The sequence below is a fragment of the Cricetulus griseus genome, chromosome 2, assembly GCF_003668045.3.
Source record: "Cricetulus griseus strain 17A/GY chromosome 2, alternate assembly CriGri-PICRH-1.0, whole genome shotgun sequence".
Taxonomy (NCBI): domain Eukaryota; kingdom Metazoa; phylum Chordata; class Mammalia; order Rodentia; family Cricetidae; genus Cricetulus; species Cricetulus griseus.
The window spans coordinates 156,328,406-156,344,990 of NC_048595.1; the positions used below are offsets into that span (position 1 = coordinate 156,328,406).

General features: G+C 46.1%; 1 protein-coding gene across 4 annotated transcripts in view; it reads right to left on the reverse strand.

Annotated features, from left to right (window-relative positions):
* The window catches only part of Lyn (LYN proto-oncogene, Src family tyrosine kinase), a 55,503-nt gene that overhangs the window by 7,701 nt on the left and 31,217 nt on the right, over positions 1-16,585 (reverse strand). The gene's annotated exons all lie outside the window — the stretch shown is intronic.

Genomic DNA, 16,585 nt, shown 5'->3' on the forward strand with positions numbered 1-16,585 from the left:
CAGATTCATAAATTGACACCTTGACCCTCAATACTATCCTAAATGTGCTAGTGGTCGTAAAGTCATTGTGTGTGTGTGTGGCGGGGGTGGGGGATGGGGGGAGGGGGGCGGGGGAGGCAGACTTGGTGCCCTTATACAAGAGGTCACAGAGAACTCCCTGGTCCCTTTTACCCTGGGCAGCCTTAGCTATTAGGAGGCTGTCTGTGAACAGGCCCCTGCCAGTCACTGAATGTGCAGATGCTTTCTCCTGGATGTCCCTAGAACTGTGAGAAATAAATGCCTGTTGTTTGAGCCATTCAGTCCATGGTATCTTGTGATAGAACTGAGACAATAGAAATGAAGAAATGTTCTAATACAAGTACATTAATAAGGCATCAGGAAGAGGATGTGAGGGATGTCCTGGTTAGCCAGATCCTTCCAGTCAGGCTAAGGAAGAGGTGTGGTACTGGCTCTCCAGAGCTCTGAGCACAGTCCCTCAGGATGAACAGAGGATACTGACAACAATGCAAGACTATGGGGAAGAATGAGGAATTCAGATAAACAATAGCACAGAGAGGAGAAACTACTACGTAGTGTGCTGGTAGAAACACATCACAGTCCCAAAGTTAATTAAAGGAGTGAACTGCCAAATTACACAAAGATAAGGAAGGAAGCAAGAGCACGCGTGTGCGTGTGTGTGTTTGTGTGTGTGTGTGTGTGTGTGTGTGTGTGTGTGTGAGAGAGAGAGAGAGAGAGAGAGAGAGAGAGAGAGAGAGAGAAAGACAGAGAGACACAGAGACACAGAGAGAGATAGACAGAGAGACAGAGGCAGAGAGAGACAGAGACAGACAGAGACAGAGAGAGATAGAAGAGTGAATTGATTCTGCCAGATTGTGTGTTGAACTGAAGCAGCTCATCTGGGAGGACCTGACTTCCCCATCTCATTGCCTCATGATGTGAACCCCATCCAAGCCCCATCCAAGCCCCATCCGCCTCCACTGCTCAGCAAAGGAGCAGCTCTTAAGCACTCCCTTCTCCTCTGGGCCATATCCTGGTTCCCCTTTCAGAGCCATCCAGGCACACAGGATTTGGCAGGTGTCAATCTTGTGGTCACAAAAACTTAAGAACAGTCAATATGTCTCAAAACTACCTCAAAGTCTAGTCAACCCAGAATTTCACTCCTGATTGGCACCGAGGAACACCGCCCAGATGCTTTAACATTGCTGCCAAGGTCCTACAGGACCTGGCTTTGCTTCATCCACCTGCCTCCTCACCATGTCACTCCCACAGTCTCCTGGCTACCACCCTCGAGCCTGTGCATCTCCACAGTTATCCAGTCTGCCCATGTGCCCATCTCATATGCCCATGCCCAAGTGTGAGCATCCCTGGGCACAGGTAAGCTGCATGTGCTGCTCCATCCGGCTCTAGACAGAGTTCAAAGCACATGGCATGGGAGCCAGACCTTGTAAGGAATTATACTAATGTGATGATTGGTGAGCACCCAAGGCAGAAACAAGTTGTTGACAACTGGAAAACATGAGGCTGGTCTGGGTTGCAATGACTGGGTGGTCTCTGCTTTCCCCACTCTCAACGGCCCTAGGCACTCAGAAAATGCACCCTTACTTGGAAAATATTCAAAATAGCTTCAACAGGAAGTTCACAGACGGTGGTGAGAATGACAGCCCGGTGAGGGCATGCTGGTGTGTGTGACTTCCTCTAGAAGACTCAGCACCCAGACCAGTGAGGCATGGCACAGAGGGCAGAGGGTGATGTAATGTGAGGGAGGTAGGAGTTTCTTTGTGTTCTGGCACACACACCAACCTCAACTAGGCTTACTAGGAAAGGCCACTAAAGCTGGGGAAAGTAGAGTGCACTGGAACTAAGCAGAAAAATGGGAGCACGTAGTTGTCATCAACTGGCTGCAATATTTGGGCTTAAGACAGCGTGATGTCTCCCTGAAATGAGCCAGAGGCAGGTTCAAATGGGACACAAACAATTGCAAGGTCAATAGTGATGCTGTCTAGGCCCTTTCTAGTCCTCCTTAGTAGCTGCACCTTTGTGAAATGGTAGGCTGCAGACACCTACCTACCCATGTCCTACTAGTTATCTAAAACCTGGGCCAGAAGTGCAAAGGAGCTGGAGCTGCCTGAAATGCCAGCTTGGGCTTGAACTGCAGGTAACTGGAAACCTGTGTGGGACACACAGATGTGAGCAGCATCACAGATGGCAAGGGCTCACCTTACCCTCATGCTTGGTCACACAGTTGCATGGACAGCTCATTCTAAGAACATGCTAGGAACTTGCTAGGAAGGCTCCTATCACACTGCAAGGGCCTCGGAAACAGGAACAGTCTTGTCAGGCCTTGCTTACTCTGGCTTTCTATTCCAGACAGAGCTTTGTGGAGCTCAGCTTCCAGACAGTGCTATGGGTGTTATTGAGAGGAGATTCTAAGCATGGCTCTAACTGAACTGGGTAAACACTAGACACCCCAGCAAGGTAGAAGGCTATCAAGCATCACAGCCCTTCTTTTCCACTTCCCTCTCTCTTGTCCCCATCTCTACTGTGTTGGGCTTTTTTTTTTTTTCTTCTAAAAAGCAAGAAAACAAGAAAAACTTTAGAATTAAAAATTGTTTTACATTAGCCAGAGCAAATCTGGCTATATTTGACAGCAGCAGGAAGAAAGCAGAGCCAGTTTCTGCTGGTCTAGTCTAGGGGGGAGGCTTTTCTTAGGATACCTTCTTCATCTTTTAGGACACTTTAGCATTTAGTACTACAGAAAGAACTGTCATAGAAATCCATCAAACTAAGGCACTGCCGTGCCCTGGGATCCTAAGAAAGAAGAGCTCAAGCCTCTCATTCCTTGTGTCCTAACACCTCAGAAAAGCCTCTAGCGTGGCAGCTGCTAGAGATGCTAAGTCTAGTGAGGAAGGATCTCCTTGATCCAGGAGATGGCTTTGTGGTATTATGTTTTGGTATATGATGATGGTGGTGGTGGTGGTGGGGATGGTGATGATGGTGTTGGTGGTTATGGTGGTAGTGATGGTGATAATAAAGTTAGGTAGTAAGGGATAATCACCAATGCGTAAGAAATAATCACCATTTCCTCTGCTACTAATTAAGTATCTACTGTGTTTTACATCCTTTATCTTTAATTCATGTTTGGCCTTAATAACCACTAGGCACGTTTCGCTTTTACTGAACACATGAAAATGAAGCTTAGAGAAGGTAAGGACCCCATAAAACACCAGAGTGAAGAAAGCCCATGGAGGTACACTCCGTTACCACACTCTGTCCAGCATGTTGACTGTCGCTTGAAAATGTTCATGACTGAAGCAAGTGTTCCAGTTTCAGTGAAATACATGTTTGCAGAGTGTGCTGCTATCTTGGGAGGAAGGGCAGAGCTACCAAGCAAGGCAGAAAACCATGAACCACGGGGTTCACAGCAGATAGCAACCTAACCACAGAAGGTAATAATGATGCTACCTGGGGTAAAGGACAGCCTGATCTTGTTAGATGCTAAACAGACTTGCAGAGTCAGGAAATGAGAGTCCTGAGATGCAGCTGCTCTAATGCATCTTGGGAAGGAAGAGAGGCTTCAGGGTGATAGCTTATTCAGCCAGCCAGCTGAGCACCTTTAAGCACCCAACGGCTGAAGGGGCTGCCCTTCACAACCAGAGTCCAGAACCACAGGCCAGACACAGAAGTACCAGCCTTTAACGGAAGTCACTCAAGGAGCTACAACAGGCAGCAAACACCACTCCCTTCAAGGAGAGGCTCAGATTTGGGGGCTGTAGGGTGAGCTGGGTCAGGGCTGGATCTCAGACCTTGGTCAGAATCCCAGAGGCCACTATGGACTGCTAGCCTGCCATGTTTTAGTATATTCATAGCTACACAGTTGCTTACCAACAGGAATCCATCCTGAAAAATCCATCACTAAGTGGTTTTATTACTGTTCAAGCATCATGTGCTACATTTACATAAACTAAGGTGGTGACATCATCACTGGGTGATATAATCTGTGACCTCGGTTGTATATGCAGCCTGTGGCTGCTGCAGCATTTGTCATGCCATGTACCATGGTGTGGATTTTCACACAAAGTGGTCATTACAGCATGGCATTTCTTGCTGTCTCATTTTCCTACAATTACCACACACACAGTCTTACCTGTATACACATGGACTCACATGTACACACACAGCCTTACGTGTACAGACACAGTCTTACATGTATACATCCTTACATGTACATACATGGCTTCATATGTACACAACACAGCCTTACATGTGTACACACAGCCTTACATGTATATGCACATTTATGGTGGGCAGGATGGAGACAGAATATAAACTCCAGAGTCTTATTACTTTGCAAATAATTGTCTCTCAGGATACAACTTCAGGACTGTTAAACCAGACTAAGGATTTTAGAAGAATCTTGCTTGGTCATGCTCATATAAACTTCCCATCCATTAACAATGCGTAAGTAGAAAACTGTCTTCCCATTCCCCAAACAAGGGGCGCACACTGTGATTTGTCTCATTGGAGCCACTTTACACTGTGTCAGGATCAGGCTGAGGAAGGCAGCACTGGTCTCTCTCCACCAATGAACTGGAGCTTCACACCACCATTGCATGCTGGGGGCATAGAGAACATCTAAGGCTCTCAGTGACAAACAGAGGCCTTCTTTACGGAGATTTAACCCTAGTGGGAAATGTCAATTATGTCCGCAAAGGCAGGCAGAGCTCAAAGAATTCACTCATGATAATCACTCCCAAGTCAGTCATCTGCCTCCCTGTGAGGAAGCTGCCAACCCCATCACCCCACACAGTGTAGCTTCTAGCTAGCCCCCGCTTCGTGATGCTTGGGATCCAGGCAGTGCCTTACCATGTCCATCATGTGTTCATGGATGCTGGCTCAGCTGTCACCGGGAAACTTCCCGAGGCTTTGGACAGATAACGAAGTGCCACATGGGTGACCTGCTCCAGAACTATTGCTCTGGTGTCTCTGTCCATCCTAATTACAACAGCTTTTGAGGACATCAGCAAATAGCCCGGAAAAGCTTATTGTTTTCAATAAGAAGCACCCACACCAGAGTCAGCTGATTCAGGAAGAAGGGAATCAAGGCACCTCATGAAGGGCTGAATACCTCTCTAGCAAATCTCAGAAAATCCCAGCCTCGATGAGAAGCCAGGACTGACAAGGCAGCCTGTGTGGGAATGGGCTGTCATCCAGATGAATAGGAGGAGCTACTAAACGAGGAGCCACCCAAGGGGAGGGACGAGAGGATCAGCCGCTACCTCAGCTGCTCTGTGAACCAAGCTCCCCTCCCTTCCAAGAGTGCCGCTTGCTTCCTAGGTCTAGAGTTAACTCTATGCCTGTCCTCACAGCTGAGGATGACACCCTACACAAAGCCATTTCTGTGATGGGTCAGAATGTTACCAGCAGACAACAGGCAAGGATCCCCCAGGGACACAGCTTTCCAAGTGTGGCTCTACCTAGTAATTGATTGTGTTTAAATTAGTATGTTACCATAAAAAAACAAAACAACAACAACAAAAACACTGTCTTAGACTTTCTCTTGCAAAACAAACCATAAAGACTACTTGACACAGAAATGAATGTGTAAACCAACAAGAAAAGAACAAGCTCTATTGAGGGGCTGTGGACCTGAGCCAAGGCAAACCAGCATGGTGGGTTGTTACTATTAAAATAAAATTCTTACAGATCTCATAAATTCTCTTTTTTAAAAAATAAAGGAGATTTGACTCCTAGAACCCACATAAAAAAATCCAGGTGTGGTAGTCATACACACACACACACACACACACACACACACACACAAAATCGAGGAACCACTGTAGGGCTTGAACGAGACTTGTACATTTGTGTTCAGAGAAGCACTGTTCACAATAGCAGCCCAGATATCCACTGGTGGGTGAATAGATAAACACAAAATGTAGTATGACCATACCATGGAACATTATTCAGTCAATAGAAGGTGTTGGGAACCTTGCAGCCTAGTCTCGGATCAGCATATGACCACCTGTCCAACAGGTTTCCTGGGGCAAGGCACCCGTGGAAATGGATTCACACTTGGCCTGTGTTCTGGTACTTAAGCCCTCAGCCCGGCACTGTATCAATAGGAAAATGAGTAAAATCAGTATTGGGCTTATAATAGTAAATGATGAATACTAGAGCCATCTCTGAGAGGTCAGGTGGGGAGCACAGCCTGGCCTCAGGCACACTGGCTGGGGAGGACCTGGGGCTATGTAGGTTGGCTACAGTGGATTCGTAAAAGTGACTTATCACTTCTGAGAGTGACTGACATGTCAGGAATCTTCCCTGCCACTGTAGTGGTGGAAACGCCCGAATCCCGGTCTGTGATGAGTGAGCAGAGACCTCCCAGAAAGGAGAAAGATGCAGTTTCCCACTTTCTCCAGACCGGGGGCGGGGATGGGGGGGCACAAGAGAAATGTCACTGGCCATTGTGTGTGTCTTTAGAGTCATGGCTGCCCCAGCTGTGAATGAGCATTGACCCAACAGGTGACTCCCATGTTTCTGAACAAGAAACGATTCCCTCAACTCAATGCCAAAAATGTTCAGTGGGAACGAGCTATGACTCTGGAGGGAATTAAGACACATACCCTCTAACCCCACTACCTGCTCCTGGGCTCCATCGTAAGGAGCACAGCTAAGCAGAGCCTTGTGCACTCTCACTGCTGCTGGAGCAGTGCAGAACTGGGTGTGGCCGAAGCACCATCTCCAGTGAATGCTAAGGAAATGGAAGCCACGCTCTCGAGAACATAGTGATAGACACACACTACATTGTTATAGATACACACTACACTGTAACAGATATACACTACATTGTGATAAATATACACTCCTTTATAGAATTGCAATAAAAAATAAAAGCTAAAACATTCCATTGCATACCTACAAATAGGTAACAGTGCACAGAATATGGACCTACTGTGGGATTTAAAACACAGTATTAAAGGATTGGTGGCAAAGAGGTAACAAAAGAGACTACCCAAGAAGCTCCCAGAAAAAAAAAAAAAAAACTGCCAGCAATAAATAAATAGAACAAAAGACCCCTGGCCTCACACACAGAAAATGAACACAAATTGTAGCAATGAAATAAGAAATTAGACAGGGCTAGTGGGATTGCTCAGTGGTTAAGAGCACTTGCAGCTCTGGGAGTCCTGGCTTGGTTCCCAGCACCCACATCAGGCAGCTTCCAAGCTCCTGTAATTCTAGTTCAGGGGATTTGATGCTGTCCTCTGGCCCCTGTGTTCACTGTACACATGTGGTATAAAAACACATACACAGGTATCCACATATACACAAACATTAAATAACTTTAAAAAGGAAATTAGACTTACTGGATTGGATTAGAGAATGAATAGCAACTCTTAGTTTGGGCAAGAAAATAAAGAAAAAGATACTCCTCCATTTTAAAGATTTTTATGAATAATTACCCAAATCAAAAATGAACACACACTTTGGGAGTAGTAGATCTATAATCAAGGATTTATCCTTCAAACATAATTTCACAAACATGTGTACATAGGCCTTTATATATCCCCATCCATGTTTGCCACAATAAGAAGCCCAGAACCAAACCAAACAACAAAATCGTAAAAACAAAATGAATGTCTAAGAAGAAAGATATGACTACATAAATCATAGCAGGCCACAGAGAAGGCCACTGAGTGTGGCTATGTAAACCACAACACTGAGTGTCACTACATAAACCACAGCACAGCCACAGGAGGATACCAAGATGACTAATAGATGTACGAGGTCCCTCTATGAAGAATTGAAAAATACCCAAAATGTGGTAATTGATGAAGTTGAAACTTAAAATATACAGGAGGAGAGCATAATGTATCCTTGAATTTGAAAGGAAGTGTTGGGAAATAAGTTTTATCTTATAAACTACAATTTATAGGATAATTAATCTTCTTCTTCTCCTGTTTTTTTTCTTTTCTTTTCTTTTCTTTTTTTTTTTTTTTTTTTTTTTGAGACAGGGTTTCTCTGTGGCTTTGGAGGCTATCCTGGAACTAGCTCTTGTAGACCAGGCTGGTCTCAAACTCAGAGAGATCCACCTGCCTCTGCCTCCCAAGTGCTGGGTCTAAAGGCGTGAGCCACCGCCACCCGGCTAATTTTCTTTTTTTATCCATTATTAATCATTAATTACATTATCCATTATCCACCATTAATGCTAGTATTTAAAATATTACTCAAAAATCAAATGAAAATGTAGCGTAAGAATAAACAGATGTTTGGAATCATAATTTGAGTTCTACTTTTCCAATACTTCCATAGCAAACATGCACTAATTTCTAATAATAATATTTATGCTATTTTATCTTTTGTATCATCATTACTATTACTATTATTATTTTGTTCCTGGGGTCTGAACCCATGGCCTTGGGCATCCTAAGCATTGAGCTTTATTCCAGTATCCCAGTTTTATATTTACATCTTAAAAAAAATTTATTTGAACTCAGAGGTCCTGAGTTCAATTCCCAGCACCTACATGGCAGCTTACAACCATCTCTAATGAGATCTGGTGCCCTCTTCTTGCTTGCAAGAATACATGCAGGCCGAACACTGTATACATAATATAAATAAATCTTTTAAAACAATTTTATTTACTGTTATAGTTTGTATATGGGTGTTTTGCCGTATGTCTTTGTACCACATGCATGCAGTTCCCTCAGTAGCCAGAAGAGGGAACCTGATCCTCTGAAACAGGAGTTACAGAAGGTTGCTTATTTTAATGTAGGTGCTGGGTACTGAACTGCAAGAGCAACAAGTGCTGTTAACTACAAAGCCATCTCTCCAGCTCCTTTACATATTTTTCAAACTATTACTTTTAAAATTTTAAGCCAGGCTCTCAGTAAGTTGACTGGACTGGCCTGGAATTGGAGCTGTTTCTGCTGGGATTACACTTCTACAGAACCAGACCAGGCTAAAATGCTATTTTTAATCATTAAAATTCTGAACATACTTTCCCAGAACCTTCCAAAGCATGGATACTTGTTTCATGTTATATTGGCTTTGAAGGATTTCCAGTATTAGCCATCAAGCTGTCTGTTTTCATACAATCACATCAATGTTAGGGTTTAAGAAACAGCTTGGTATGTACTTTGGAATTCTGGTTACTGTAGCTTTGATAAACTGCTCTTGGTACACTCACTCTCAGCATGCTGTTGTTGTTTTCGTTATTATTGTTGTTGCTAGGATTGAACCCAATGGCCTCACCACTGAGCTACACCAGTGACTCACTGTTAGCATATCAAAGGGCAGGAGGTCATGGTCCTTCTGAGGCCGGAGCCTCCTTGTTTGGGAGGACTGCATTTATTGATCCATCCATCCCTCCGCCTACCTGCTGACCAGTTCTCCCTTCTACAAGCTACACCCTTCATGTTTCCTTTCTAATAATGGAGACAGAAAGTAAGAATTTGGCAAACAGACACCAAGCCAGAAACAAAGGAAACAGATGGCAGGCAGGCACACTGCATTTCAACCATGCTCTGTGAGCAGTCTCTAACTCACTCACTCCTTGAGGAACTTCAGGGATGGTTGTAACAAGATCTAATACATTCCAAATAAACCTGAAACAGGTTCAGGGTCATCGTTATTTATATTTTATCCCCTTTGAAGTGAGTTTTCAAAATAACCTGTGTTTACGGATGGAGCCTGTGGAGGTTTCCCCTGCACCTCTCCAGCTTTTCCTTACGAATGTGGAGGCAGGAAGGGTTGAGGCTGGAAGGATGCTGGAAGAAAGGTGTCCACTCATCAGTCAGAGTTGCCTGGGCTCATTGGGGTGGGCAGACATCTCTGGGCTTCCCTGACTTAAGAGTGTGACAAGGGTCTAGTTTGTCCAGCAGATGTGCCTCTGAGAGGAAAAGACAGGATGGCCTACAAAAGGATCGCTCACCACCCAGCAACTTCCCAACAGCAGTGCCTTCCAGGCTCATACAAGGCCTGAGGACACTATGTCTTGTCCCTAGCTACAGATAATAAGGCCCAGGTAAACATAGACTTAAACAAACACTTAAGATGAGACTTGGGTTAAGAAACATAAGTGAGATCCTCAGAGACAGATTTCCAACAAATAACAGAAATTTATGAAGAGAAATAACCCCTGATATTATCTAACATAAACTGCCAACCAGTGGCTTTTATCAGGGCTCTGCCTGTCCTGAGAGATGCACAAAGTTCCGGGTGGCTCTGAGCAAGGAATGAGTCAGCACTTGTCCTCCCATAGCACTCTGGCCAGGAACCAGAAGCAAAGACCAGCCAGGCAGTTATTCTGTAATCGTCAGGAGGGGTGAGGTGCTGGAAGTAGCAGGACTGAGTGAGCGTCAAGGTGTGGGGCTTGGCAACTCTAGGGATGGTACTGCCATCAGTGTGAGGGAGATGAGCCATGGATGGTTCTGGGGCAGGAATAAAAGTCACTCAGCTGGGCATGGTCAGTATGTGAGGAGAAGCCAAGAAAGCAGTGGGCTGGAGCGAGCCATTGGAACAAGAGACAGGAGCTACAATGCGCTCAGAGGTACAGTTTTACTAGAGCTACAGTGCCCCCAAATTACAGCCCTTCAGAATGTAAAAAAGTATGACCTTGTAAATCAGCAGTTCTCAACCTGTGGATCCTGACCCCCTTTGGGAGGTGACCAACTCTTTCACAGGGGTCGCCTAAGACCATCAGAAAACACAGACATTTACAGTAAGGTTACTGTAGCAAAATTACAGCTATGAAGTATCAATGAAAATCATTTTATGTTTGGGGTCACCACAGCATCAGGAGCTGTGTTAAAGTGTCATGAAAGGGTTGGAATGTGTAGTGGGACCCATGGGCACCACAGATGACTGCTTCTGAATCAGGAGTGGAAGAAGCCAGCTGTCACAGTGTCATTAGCAAGGTTGAGAACCACTGTTGCTAATAGAATCTTTGCAGATTTAATAAATTAAAGATCTTGAGATGAAATCCCATCCTAGGCTTACAGTGGCCCCTGTATTCAATGCCTGATGGCCATTAAGAAAACAATGAGAGAAGCTTTTGGTCTCCTGCACAGGAGCCCAGGCAAAGACAGGGCTGGAAGGAGTGGGTGGGCAGGACTTACAGAATCCTGCCTCAAACCAGGGAGAGCCAGGAGCCACCACAAGCTTAAGAGCCAAGGAAAGGTTTCCCCTAGGGCTGGCAAGCAAGCCAGGCCTTTGATACCTTTATTGCAGACTGTTGACTCTGGTGTAAGTAAAGGATAAATTCCAGTGATTTAAAGTCCAAGAATACAATGGGTCCATACAATCACACAGGACATGAATGTAGAGAAAGAGGAAGCTGGAGCCTTGAGTTTGGAACATTCCATATGTCAATGCTTAATGCTTGGAAGATGGCCAGTGAGGTAAGAGGGAGAACAGAAAACCCAGAAGAGCGCCCCAAAAACCACGAGGGGGGAGAGGGAGCAGTTGCTTCTATTGCTGCTGGTGAACCATGCAGGAAGAGGCTGAGGTGCATTCAGTGTCCTGCCGCAGCTGATGACCTAAGAGCTTCTTTGGCTGGAGTGATGGTGGCCTCAGGAGGAAGCAGGAAGCAGGAAGGAAGGAACTGAAAGAGATGGGTGCAGACCTGCATGCCGTTTGCTGTAAGGAGAGAAGAAGCCTCCAGCAGAAGTGGCTGGAGAGGCAGGGCGGGGAGAAGAGGCTTTATCATCTTTCCTGTGTGTGTGTCACAGGAATGAAGAACAAGACCAATGTGGAACTTCCTGGACATCATCTAGAAACAGCAGGAGAAGCTAGAACTCAACGAGCAACACAGTGTATCCAGTCAGGCCTGCAGAGGCTGCCTGAGGGGCCTCTCAAGGGAAAGGTCCTGTCAGGTCTGAGAACCCACAGGAGGTGGGCAGTGTGCAGATGAAGGAGAAACATTGTTGCCCAGGATTTCATGAAAGGGTTGGAACAGGCAGCCAGCAGGACCCCTGGGCACCACAGAGGACTGCTCCTGAATCAGGAGTACAAAAAGCCTGCTGTCACATACTGGGCATAGCTGCTATGGTAAGGGTCAAAGAGGCGAAGAGCCGGCTTTGTGCACGGCAAGGAAGGATTTTACCAAGAAGGGGTGACTGAGGGGTGTGTGCAACACCAGAAAGCAGAGAAGATGAGGATGGATGAAGTGTGGGGACAAATAAGGGGTGAGAGACGAAGAACTAGAGTGATGCTAAAATTAAATTAGAAGCAGAGCAGGACCAAAGGTCCACTGGCAGCACATCACCGCAAGGGATCATCACTGCACAGTGTGGCTCACAACACAATCCTGGCGGGCAGGAAGTCAAGAACAGGCCTGTGTTTGACGGTGAGACGCGCAAGGAACAACGGGCAATGTGCTTAGAACCAACTACTGAGCCAGAGCTCAGTGTCATCATGCGGGAAGCATCAGGCTGCCCCGGGTGATTCCAGCAAGCCAAGTCTGGCAGTGTGGACTTCAAGGGATGAAGCAGAGTCTACAACCAGCAAGAGGATTGGTCACATGGTGTAGGAATGCACCAGGAAAATCTGAGCTAAGAAACACTTTTGTACCAGTTGACATATCTTAAAGGAACAAGGAGTTGGTTCCATAGCATAGAGCATGACCCAGGAAATGGTTAAAAACACTTGGAGAAGCAGCTGGAAACTTTTCTAGCAGCTACAAATCATAATTTTGTAGAGAAGAGTGCTTTCACCACATGAATTCCAGAAACACCAACAGGAGGCCCAAAAAGGCCCTGACATACCAAGAGAAACCTGTTCAGCTGTGCACCCACCCCCAACACTGCAGTTTCAAACGGTTCCTTTATAATTTCTCGATCTTCCTGGTGTTCTTTATGCCACAAGGAATTTGAGACAAAGCCACTCTTTGTTTCTTTCTGACAGCCCGGGTTCTCAGACTCTACTTCCTCCTTCTCTCCTGTTTGTTTTGACCAAGCAGGCAACTTTTGTGCAGGTAAATAAACACCTAAGACCCAGACAGCCTTCAAGATGACACACATTCTCCCAGCCACTGGTTTAGAGCTGTGTAAAGCAAGAGAGGTGTGCCTCGCTTTAAGTGGACAGTAAAATGAGTGAGCAAGTTTTTTGCTCAGTACCTACTATCTTTGAGGCACTGTTGCTACACACTGATGATTCAAACACAACCATTGAAATATTAATTGTACATGCTGTGGAAGAAATGCTCCGGTGACTACAGAGAACCAGGGGAGGGCAGGGTTTGAGAGATGGCTTAGGTGGGAAGACACACACTGGCAACAAGAGTGTGGCCATGAGGCCAAGAACGGTATCTCCCAGGAAGTAAATCTGGGAAAGGCGCTGAGACAGGAAGCACTTGTGAGCTGCAGCAACGAGGAAGGAAGGTGCGTTCTACCACTGGAGCTCCAGGTCTGGTGGGAACCCACTGAGGGGAGTTGTCAGGGATGAAAGACATCCAGGTGGGGAGACACATACAACAAGCAGACTTAGAAAGATGGATGATAGCAGGTAACCGAAGGACATCGCCAGGGGCCATGGAGGGGCAACAGTGAGCTGGCATTGGTGGGTGCATTATTTTGGCTGAGGGAGAAGGAACATGCCATAGCACACATGCAGAGGCCAGAGGGAAACCTCAAGGGTCAGCCCTTTCCTAGAGACCAGGTCTCTCTCGATTTCTGCTTGCCTGCTGTCTGGAGACTTTTTATCTCCACCTCAGTTTTATCTGGGTTCCAGAGATGTGAAGTCAGTCTTCTTGCTTGTGTGGTAAGTGTTTTACATACCAAGCCATCTTCGAGCTCCTATTCTACTACCATTTTTAAAAAACCAAGAATAAGAGAGGAGGGAGAAAAAGGAAGGAAGAGGAGAGAGGGAGGAGAAAGGAGAAACCTGGTGTTGTCACACCTACTCAGTGAAACTTGGGAAGAAGGCAGAGGAGGAGACACGAGAAAGAAGGGCTCCCTATCTGCAGTCTGTGGGTGCAAGCCAGTTTTTATGTCAACTCGACACAGGCCAGAGCCAATTAGAAAAAGAGAACCTAAATTGAAGGAGTGTCCTCATCAGTCTGGCCTGAAGGCCAGCCGTGGGGCAAATTTTAAGTTAGTGATTGATGGGGGAGGGCCCAGGTCATGGAGGGTGGTGCCATTCCTGGACTGGTGGTCTTGGGTTCTATAAGAAAGCAGACTGAGCATGCCATGAGGAGCAAGCCAGTAAGTAACACTTCTCCATGGCCTCTCCATGAGCTCCTGCCTCCAGGTTCCTGGAAGAAGAAGCCCCAGGATGAAAGAGGTCATAGAGAGAAATTGAGGCTTGGAGCCCTGTGGCAGAGGCAGAGGCTCTGAAGAGAGCCCAGGGAGGGTATTGGTGTAGATGGAGACTCCAATATTTTGGAGATACTAGTATCCCAGGATAAGCACCAATAACAGCAGCAGCCATGGAGAGGAGCAGGCTTGAGCCTACAAGACAAGCTTTGTGTGCTGCAGAGGGCAGTGCCAGAGAAGTTTTGCTGCCTAGTCCTTTTGGAGCCCAGAAGACTGTGAGTTGGTATCAGACGTCAAACACTGAACTTCTTATATCATTGAACTCTGTTTTGCTTTGCTTTGATTACAACTCTGCAGATGGTCCTGGGGTTTATAAGAAAGCAGGCTGAGCGAGCCATGGGGAGTAAGCCAGGACTGACATTCCTCCATGGCCTCTGCTTCTGTTTCTGACTCTGAGTTCCTGCCCTGATTTTCCTCAATGATGGAGACTGGAAGGAGACTTGGAAGTATAAGATGAAATAAATCCTTTGCTCCCCAGGTCGCTTTGGTTTATGGTATTTTATCACAGCAACGGAAACCCTAACTAAGACAACCTGTGACTGGGTACCTTGTTGTTCTTTAATGTTTTCTTAACATACACACAATATTTATTTGTAGGTGTAATGTAATAGTTCATTATATGTATGCAATATATACTGATCAAATCAGGTCAGCATAGTAACCACCTCAAAGATTTGAAGACAAATGCCATTTCTCGAATGTGCAAAGTGAAGATGATCTCACGGGCACAGACAGTGGTATAGAGGCTTCAGAGAACCAGAAGGGTAGGAGGTGTGGGGAGAGAAGGAAATAGGCAGGTTGCTGTGGTGTATCAAGCTTTCTTGTTCAGGTGCTGTGGAGCAGACTGTTGCCTCAGAAATGGCAGTGGCGTCCAGAAAGAACTTCCCAGTGGGCAATGCAGAACTATGAAACACCCCTCACCCACACACCACACACAGACACCTCAAGGAAAGCCAAGGGAATGTGTTCCAGGCACAAGATGACTTTAGGATAAACATTTAAGCCAAATGGCTCTTAACTTGGGATACAAGCTACTTCCAGTGACCCCACTTTACTGTACTTTAGCAAACCCTGGGGTCTGCAAGGCCATTTGCACAAATGTCACGAAGCACAAATTCTGAGATAAAGGAAGAAAGCTCTTATTGGAAGAAGCCAACATTTTTTTTTAAAGACCAATAACTAGAGTCCATGTAATCTTATTTCCATTTTTACCTTCCTAAGAAAGACTTAACATAAGCCTACTTTAAAAATGAATGAAGACTATACAGTTCCCTTTGTGTGCAAATGGAAAGTGGCCTCTTTCCCATGAAATAGGTGTGGGGAGGGGAGTGGCCTGTGAAGAGGCAATGGGGTGCGGGGTGTGTGTGTGTGTGGGGGGACAGGGAAGAGCAGTCAGACAGAGGCTAGGGGGAGGGGGGAAGACTAGGAACAGGGGATGGAAAACAGCCACATGTGGCTTTCCCCCAAACCGGTGCACCAAGAGGGGGCTAGCAGAGTTCTCCAAAGATGCTCTTGCCCCAAAATGTAATGCAAGTTTCTTTGTTCTCAGTAGATCTGTGGCCTTGTCTTTTCTCCGAAGGATACCCTGCTGCTGGTGAGCCCAGGTGCCCTTTCCCTGGCTCACTCAGCACATCCCTAAAATGCTGCCCAGGGTCATCCTCTGAATTGTGTCTACAGCTCAGCCACCCTGACCTCTTCTGTTCCACCCATCTTCCAAGTCCCAGACCCCATAGCAGAGCATTTGAAACCTACGAGGCCTGTAGCTGGCGCTCATACCCACTCCAGGGCCAGTGATGCCAGTCCCTTAGCTGCTCAGTGTAGACAACTGAGCATGTTTGTCATGGGCTGTTTGCCCGGACTCTAGATCTTCCCTATTACTCAGTCAGTTTTCTTTCGCTATAATAAAACACCAAGGCAAGGGAAGTTTAAAGAAATGAAGGCCCGTTTAGCTCACAGCATGGTGCCTGCTCTGGCAAAGGCTCCTGCTATTGCTTGAATAAGAACCACTGAGGTGCTACTGGGAGGTGAATGGACCATGAGGTTTGATAGATGGATTAACCCATTTGTGAATTGTTTTTCTCACAGCACTAGGGATGGAACTAATACTTGGTGGGTGAAGGCAAACCTACCTCCATTGAGCCAGGTCCCCAGCCCTGAATTCACAATGGACATGGACAGCATTGTTGGAAAGTTAGAGAAACATTAGCAGGTGGGGCAGGCTAGATGTCACTGGCATATCTTTGAAGGGCATACTCTTTATCTGTTGCTGTCTG